Consider the following 9,922-nt stretch of genomic DNA (forward strand, 5'->3'; position numbering starts at 1 on the left):
AAATTTTATCAATTTATGATCGTTCATTTACGATAATGGTGCACACCAGTTTTGAGGCATAACTAGAAAAGATGCAATAGAGAGTGTATTGGAAAAAAAACGGAAAAAATTCTTCCATTAAATCACTTGTATATCTGTAACATCCACTTATCTTTGGTTCACAGTTACTTACACAAGTCCAAAACTGAAAATAAAACACAATAGTTAAAGTCATAGAATGATAAACAAAAGGAATTCACATGTCATATTTCATTAAAAACTATATATATATATAATATAGTTTGAATGCAACTTCAACCAAATCAAGTGCTAATATAGCAGAGGCAACATTAACAATATGCAGTGGGTTATTATTAAAACAATAGGCCATTCTTAATATTAACCTCATTAATAAAACATGAGGTGCCCAGAACGAGGGTCGGATGGGTCAGATGAAAACATTGCTGATTAGCAGAATGGCTCCCCAAAGTAATCATGTATTATTCCGGACATAACCTTTTCTTTTCTTTACAGATATAGAAAGGAAAATTGAGTATCTTCTGGGAATGAATTAATACATTCTAGCTACACATTCTACATCAGGGATTTGTCCATAGTCTTAAAGGTAAGAATTTTTTTAATCCTTAACGTTTATACATAATGGAACTTTATTCTCTAGAAAATCTTATCATATTTCGAGAAACTAGATGTGTATTTATTTGTATTGATATAAAGCTCTAATCTCAAAATAAATACCATAACTAATTAGTGACATTAACCATCTATCTGATCATCTATTTACGTTGAGTGTCTTGCAAATTGAATATCAAGGATATTAATCCTTCAATTAATCCAACATTAGAGTCTTAAATTTGCTGTATGTTTGTGTAAATAATTCCCATTTTCATACCATTAAAATATCAATTGTGTTATATCTTCCTTTCAGTTTCGCCACTCGAGTCAGTATGTAAGGTAACTGGAAATTGTTACAAATCAAGAAGAAAGTCTAAAGATCTATATTATTCCAGGTAGTTCGAGTATGCATGTCAAAATATTAAAAAAACAACAACTGAGCGCTAAAAGTGTTTGATATATATAACAAGTGTTATTACATGAAATGGATTTTTACTTTAGCAATAGACTCAGTTACCACTATTTTAATTTCAGATAGAACTTAAGGAAATAAACATGACTCGTGTGTAAATGTACAGTCACAGTGAACCAACGTCATAGCCCTGAACGTTTGCTGTGGACATGACTTTTTCGTCCAGTGTGAAAACGACAATCACAACGAAACAACATACATGTACTTCTATACGGATTTGTGGGAAAATGTGAAAAACAAAGTTGACTTTTTTTTTTTTCAATAACTTAATTTAGCCATCTATACCTCGCCTGACAACCTTGATTAAATAGTGAATAGACGCGGATGGTTCTACACATTGATAAAATGTTAGGAACATTAAATATGAAGAGAATCCAGTATATAAGTTACTTTGTTTGTCAGTAGTGCTTAGCATGTCATCACTCTCCTCTCTCTGTTGATCAATATATAATATTTATATTGTATTTAATGTAAAGTTCGATGATTATATATATATATATATATATATATATATATATATATATATATATATATATATAATCATCGAACTTTACATTAAATGCAATATAAATATTATATATACATGTTGCATAAAATATGTTTCAATCAATATGAAAAGAGGTCGCTGTGAGAATGTCTTCCCTGCTTCCACCAGGCTAAACATCTGATGTTAATGTTGCGTTATCATCATCACCCAATTGCAGTCTGAAATAATAGTGAATTTGTCAAGCAATCATGAAGTAATACATTCGCACTTCTTGAATACTAGTACGAATTGGATGTTATAGTGCAAGTGCATGATTGTAATTCACAGTCTGCTAAAGGAAGAAAATATTTGCTTGGTGTTTATAAAAGAAGCAAACAATTGCAAAACATTTTACAGACTGCCGTTTGTTTTTACTAATAAAAAATGTATACCGTTTAGTTTGGGGTTATGATGTGGCAACGGGCTTTCTTGTCAGCAATATTATTGGTGTCGTTTCCTCACTCCAGTCAGAAATGTTAAGGACTGTTTCTTCCTTAGCCTTTGTGTCTTTGAAGGTGTTCATCCCATAAAATCATCTGTCTTAAAATGACAGATGGCTGTTGTTTTTGATATCTGTGGGGAAAAAGGGCTAAAGTTGGATATGTATGTATAATAACTGTACAGCATTATCATTTTCTAATTTAAAGAAATAGCACATATTTTTAAAGAATTTCTTTATCATATTTTATCTATACATCTTGGATAACCAGCTAATACATGTTGTTAAAGACATAAAATATCCTCAATTGCATTTACCTCAAACAGTCAAAGTAATTGCTATGTTATTAATGAAAGAGCTTACCTGGAATTCATAGCCTGTATCTCTTCTTCTTTTCAACATCCATTGTTTTCTTTTATTCTTCTTATTCTTTTGGAAATTTATGAAAGCTGATTCTTCCAATTGTATAACAGTTGTATACACAACAATGATAATTAGAAATCTTGCAATCTTGCACACAATTACACGGAATCACAACTTCACCTGAAGTAGCCATTGATATCTGTGACCAATGTTTACATCTGACCCATCTGAGCCTCGTTCTGAGAATAGAGTGTTAAGCATGCATTAATATTGAGAAAGGCATATTAGCTCCGGAAGGAGGCAAACCTTGCACCATTATTTGTACAGACTTGGAAGGATATCACACTACATACAAACTTTGTAGAATACAATACTGCATACAAACTTGGTCGAATACCTTACTACATACAAACTTGGTAGAATGCCTTACTACATACCAAACCTTGGTAGAATACCATAATACATACAAACTTGGTCGAATATCATACTACATACAAACTTAGAAGACTATCATACCACACATTAACTTGGTACCCCAACAATCCTAATAAACACCCCTAGTTGTATACACTATATATGTTGTGTCTTGTTTGAGGATGTGCGTGTTCTTGTTATGTGATTTTTGCGTAAGCCCTGTGTCACTTAACGGGGTTTATTTCTAAGCGTTCGACCACTTGCCTGGTTTTTGTAGTTTTTTATATAAATATTGTTAGATTATCATACTGCAAACATACTTGATAGAGTAGCATTGTACATACACATTTGGTAGAAATTTATACTACATACAAGGTAGAAGATCATATTACATAGTACATACACACTTGGTAGAATATCATATTACATACATACTTGTTAGAAAATCATATTACACGCATATTTGGTAGAAGATACGACTTAAACAAACTTGTTTAAACAGGTGTAAGAAATGTGTAGCTCTTTGTGACACTGAGACTTCAGTTGCCCGTGATTTAACCAATGATAATATTTTGATGGTTGTCTTGTGGTATAATGTATTATTCGTGGAGGGGGAGGGGGGTTGGGGTGGTGGTGTTTGTTTGGCATTAATCATAGTGTTACTAAGCCGGGAAATAGTTAATTGCAGTAGAATAGATGTAGCTTTCATTGTCTTAATTAATAGTTTGTTAAAACTCCTTTTACAAGGGATGTAAAATGGGAATGATGAACCACAGAACTTTAGTTGCTGAAAGGTGCACGAGTCAAACATTAACTACTTTTTAAAGTGTTTGGTTTAGTTTATTTGATTATGTCTACCCACAAGTACATGCAACTACTAATATTTAAGCTGGAGTTATGCGATAAGGAAAGTATAAAACGTAGTACGGCAGTATTTACACGTGATGAAAACGCAAGGTTGTCTAGAACTGACAGAACAAATAATACTCGTTCATAGACTGAGGCCGAATGCGATTTCCATCTAGCCAGTTAAATTAAATCAAAACGTTCTGTTGATACAAAAAAAAGAACTTAAAGCTTTCAAATGAGTAATTTGTCTCAAGTGCAAGGGCCATGGAACTTTCTCAGAAAGTAAATAAATTAAATAGGCGTTATGCATTTTGAACATTTGACATTGGCTATTAAGGGTTAAACAAATAGACCATACACAGGCAATATCGCAATTATGGTTGTGCTCATCGTTCCTTTTTGAAATATTTAAAAAGGTTTTACGGTTAGTTGTTGTATTTATTAGCCTAGATTTAAGTGAAAACAGTTGAGAAACTGGTCATTAAGGTTTAATCTCTAATATGCAGTGCGTCTACATTTAGAGGTCCGTTTGCGCCGGTACTAGGACTCGGCAAAAATGTTTCCCTCATGATGTTAAACACGGTAAATTCATATTTTTTGTCCATAGCAAAGGAATTGTTGTAATTGTGTGCGTGCAAGAAGCGTAATGAGGAGCTAACCATGACTGGCAGTGTATTTCTGAAGGAAACGATAGAGTCGGCTATCTGGCACATACACTGTACGGGTTATGAGAACCAACAACTGTTTAATACTTTTTTACAACTTAATCAGAAACCGGCCAGAGAACCCAAATTTATAGTAGATAAAAGAATAAGAATCTAATTAACTAGTTCATTTATCTGTCGATTACCCATACATAAAAGTCACTTTAAGATGAAATAGCATTATGCCATCTTGGAATAAAATGGTCTGATTATTACATGAGAATGATTTAAATTTTACTTACACAGAAGCCGCTCCGTACTGACGAAAAATGGAAAGGCTGAATAACACGAATAAGAATTCCAGAAATATATATTTATCGTTCAATAAATCAAAAAGGCCATGCATTCAAATATTCAGCGTGATTTATTTTTAAGCTACACTATTTGTCCTTATTCAGTTAACGAATCTTTTTTTTTCGAATAATGTTTTAATCCAAAATAAACCGATTCGTAATTGAAGAAAGGCATCATCAACAATAAAAATATTAAAAATAAATTTTAAAACAATTCTGATAACGACCTACTTTGGTAACTATTTTCTCTTAAATTGTTACTCTTCAATAGTTTTTGATATTCGAATGCAATTTCATAATTTTCTATCATGAATGAGAATCAATTTAATACCATTTTATCATTTAGATAATTATCCTCCCGTGTCTTCTAGAAGATATGCATACGAAGTCCGTTCTGAAATGTATATATATCAGCTATCAAAAGCAATCAACTGGCGGCCAAGCCTAAAGGAAACGATACATAAAACATATTAACGAAAAACTAAGTCCTTGTGTCATGGGAGTAAAACAGGAATAATGGACAACTGAGGTATGGTTATTCAAAGGTACCCAGTCAAAAATATACATTTTATAACTATTTGAATGTTCAATACTTGTTCGTTTTGTTCTCATTAAAGCGAGGAAATCTAGTATCAACTAGTCACTGAAGAAAGTAGAATTTATATTGATTTAGTGAATATGATTTATGTAAAGTCTACCCCAAGGCGCATACAACTTACAATATTAAAGCTGGAAATATGCGATCCGGTTAAAATACAAGGCATTTCGGCAGTGTTTTCAATTGATGAAAAGGCACGGATGCCAAGAACTGTCAAAACAATATTTGTCCATAGCCTGAGGCTCCATGCAATGTTCACAGAAGGGCAACATACGGTTTGTTTAGTGTTTATCCGGTCTATTGCAAAATGTTGGTGGAGCAAACTTCTTTGAACGCTTACGATCTATTATTCTGAAACTCGGTAAACATAATCACAATGTGATGTATGACCGTCTGACATGTTATTCGTAACCTACTACTGAGTCGCTCGAGAACTATGCGCCCTTTAAATGTACCTTCATGGGAGTTTGTGGAGCAAGCTTGTATTTTACATCAAGACCGAATATTTCAAGAGCTATTGACTGATTGTTTTCATTAATAGCTCAATAATTACGTTATCGTTACAGCGAAATACTTCTAGGGTCTGATACATATTGTTCTGAGATTCGGTTTGCATTATGCCCATGAAATGTAATAGTGATTGACGTTTTAGAGTTATGTTTTGGTGGTGAATTCAAATTCCCCTTTAAAGCTTTTTGAAGATTTGTCGAGCGATCATCCATCACTGTTTAGGAGAGATTGTTTTGAAACTTGGTCCCCATTAACACCTTTAAGTGAGCAGTACCTGAAAATCAGCATTCTATTATCTGTTTCAGAGTAACGTACTCGTACCTTAATGTATACCCTACCTGCTGTATTGACATTTGTAAAGCGAACTTTTTTCATAGTTAACGGTAAAATGGATTGTTCTGATACTTGGTACATAAAACCATGAAGCATACCAGCGTTTATATTGAAATAAACATGAATCACCTATCATGATTAATTTATAATGTCTGACTTTATCAATAAATTACCTCCGTGTAAGTCGGCTAGCGGGGATAGTCGTCTTTCCTGTGATGGCCCTTGTGTATGTATTCGTATAGTATTATGAGGCCATCATTTGGTATAAAACTGTCATGCACCAGTCCGTTTCCTTGATCGAAATCAGTACTGTTGTCCATATTTGTTGACCAAGATATATCATTGTCTAGCATTAGAGTTGCAAGCTTATGTTTGACAATAGATATTTTTATTGAAGTGTCTGCAACCGTCAATTTTCAAAGGTTCCATACTATTTTACATAAGTTCACTACATCAAATGCCACAGTTTAGAGAAACTGTGATGTCAATTTCGGGTACAATTCTAGATCTTTATAGCAAGTGGAAAGTTTATACCCCATATATTTATGTATTTCCGGGTTACCGAGCATCGTTGTTGATTGCTATTGCGCATTTTAAGCGCACAGTTTTGTCTATGCAAAATAGAAACCTCGGGGTAATTTTTCAAAGAGCCTAGAAACAATTGTGAAAGATTTGAAACAGAGTAGTACAACTGTTGAAATTATATGATAAAAACAAAAGTGCTTTATTGGAAAAGGCGAAGTTGCCACAAAGATAACAAATACCCTGTGCTATGACAGAAAACTAACTGACCCAGAGACACACAGCGTCCTTACAACACACACAGACCACACATCAGTCAGCGCCTCGCCTGAAACCGTCAGCGAAATAGGAGATACCCTTTATCGACAGTTTTATTGTTTTTAACGTCACATTTGTTAACCCAACTTGTGTTAGGTTACTGGTATCTTCTTTGCTGCTTGATCAACGGTTAATTGTATCAAGGTGGATGCCACCATTTTTGTTCATTAACTGTGTAATATAAGGAATGCTCTCTTAACTTAACTATCTTACTCCAATGTTTTTCCCTTTGTATATTTGAGTTGACCATGCAAAGGCCTGTCATAACTTTTTAAATAGCAGACTTGTCCCTTAAGTGTTAGTTGTAAGATTGTTCTCACTATAGTGACTGCAAACCAAGTTTGAAATTAAAAGTTTTTTATTAGAATGTGCTTAAAATATAACTAACTCAACGCGCAGTATGACAATAGAGTGAATAATTAGTTGTTTTTGTGTAAGATCGTAATATATCACACAACGTTAGCACTGAAAGTTATATTTACTTTCACGAGGTGAAATACATATTGTAATTTGACACTGAAACAAACAAACATATATTTCATTTGAACCTAGGCTATTTAATGACATTTAATTCTAATTTATCAGAAAAGTGCGTCTAACTGTATGGGAACATCACGTCATTCAGAAATGACGTCGTTGAACTCTCGATCTACCTTTGTGCGTCCTGACGTTTGATTTGGAAATGAGAACGGGTTAAAATGTTCAAATAGTGGAACATATCAAATTGCTATTCCACTGTTTCTTACTGGACTTCTTAAATAGTTTGTAATTTTGTCATTCAAACCCCATATTGAGTATTGGCGATTTCTTTAAATACATAAAATCAGTTACATATGACAATTTCACAAAACGTATACCTTCTAGGGTTTGTTCAGATCAAACTGGACACATTGTAAGCTGTGAACATTGTCTTTGACATATTGAAATTATGCATGATTATTATGGCATAACTTTTTAACTATATGAGTTAATGGTACGACAGTGCAAATATTGCGAACAAGTGTACAAAACAAAAAAGGTCGAAATGCTGACCTTCTTTTGTTAAACGTTTCAAAACGTAGACCCTAAATTTGTATTTAAGTTTGTTTCGTCTTCGTTTGTCCGTTTATAAAATGTATGCAAATGATTTTAATAAAGTTCTATTTCGACATCTGGTGGTTTATTAGTTACTCGTGGTAGATATATTTGTCTTAGTCCATGATTTTTTTTTAGAAATGCAGTTATACTTGATGAAGACTGCTCACAATACTGAACCAAGAAACATGAATGTCTTAAACATTATCAAATCTTTCCTACCTCAGACCATGATCCGTTACTCGTTTATGTAAATGAAATTTGCATTGTAAAAAACGAAGTGGCATGTTAAACAACGTCTCAAAAGTAAGGACCATTATCAAAAGGAGTTTCCCGTCAAATTAAGTTACAGAAATCCATACATTATTGATAATGAATGAGCAATTGGGCCAAGGAAATTTATTCCACTTATTTGTTATTGAAATGTCGTGTGATTGCTTAAAGAAATAGACAGAAATATGTTAAGACAAAAATATATCAGGCAGTACCCATGCCAGTATGCAGTTCATTAGGGAAATCAAATTATTTAATGTCAATGGTGCCGCATAACAATCATAATTACTGTTACGTTCGCAGCAAATGGATCCATTTTTAGAATTTGTTTGTTCACTAGATATGCATTATTTTAATATCGATGATTAAAGTTGCATTCAATCATTAGCTGCCCTACATTCACTCACCTTTGTCAAATCTGTGGCTGCCCTACATTCACTCACCTTTGTCAAATCAGTGGCTGCCCTACATTCACTCACCTTTGTCAAATCATTGGCTGCCCTACATTCACTTACCTTTGTCAAATCATTAGCTGCCCTACATTCATTTACCTTCGTCAAATCATTAGCTGCCCTACATTCACTTACCTTTGTCAAATCATTAGCTGCCCTACATTCACTTACCTTCGTCAAATCATTAGCTGCCCTACATTCACTTACCTTTGTCAAATCATTAGCTGCCCTACATTCACTTACCTTCGTCAAATCATTAGCTGCCCTACATTCACTCACCTTCGTCAAATCATTAGCTGCCCTACATTCACTTACCTTCGTCGATTCATTAGCTGCCCTACATTCACTTACATTTGTCAAATCATTAGCTGCCCTACATTCACTTACCTTTGTCAAATCATTAGCTGCCCTACATTCACTCACCTTTGTCAAATCATTAGCTGCCCTACATTCACTTACCTTTGTCAAATCATTAGCTGCCCTACATTCACTTACCTTTGTCAAATCATTAGCTGCCCTACATTCACTTACCTTTGTCAAATCATTAGCTGCCCTACATTCACTCACCTTCGTCAAATCATTAGCTGCCCTACATTCACTCACCTTCGTCAAATCATTAGCTGCCCTACATTCACTCACCTTTGTCAAATCATTAGCTGCCCTACATTCACTCACCTTTGTCAAATCATTAGCTGCCCTACATTCACTCACCTTCGTCAAATCATTAGCTGCCCTACATTCACTCACCTTTGTCAAATCATTAGCTGCCCTACATTCACTCACCTTCGTCAAATCATAAGCTACCCTACATTCACTCACCTTCGTCAAATCATTAGCTGCCCTACATTTACTCACCTTTGTCAAATCATTAGCTGCCCTACATTAACATTCCTTCGTCGATTCATTGGCTGCCCTACATTTAATTACCTTCGTCAAATCATTAGCTGCCTTACATTCACTTACCTTCGTCAAATCATTAGCTGCTCTACATTTACTTACCTTCGTCAAATCATTAGCTGCCCTGCATTCACTTACCTTCGTCAAATCATTAGCTGCGCTACATTCAGTCACCTTCGTCAAATCATTAGCTGCTCTACATTCACTCACCTTCGTCAAATCATAAGCTGCCCTACGTGCACCCATGTGAGTTAAATGTTGTGGGTTTTTTTC

This window comes from Mya arenaria, chromosome 5 (assembly GCF_026914265.1).
Source record: "Mya arenaria isolate MELC-2E11 chromosome 5, ASM2691426v1".
NCBI lineage: Eukaryota > Metazoa > Mollusca > Bivalvia > Myida > Myidae > Mya > Mya arenaria.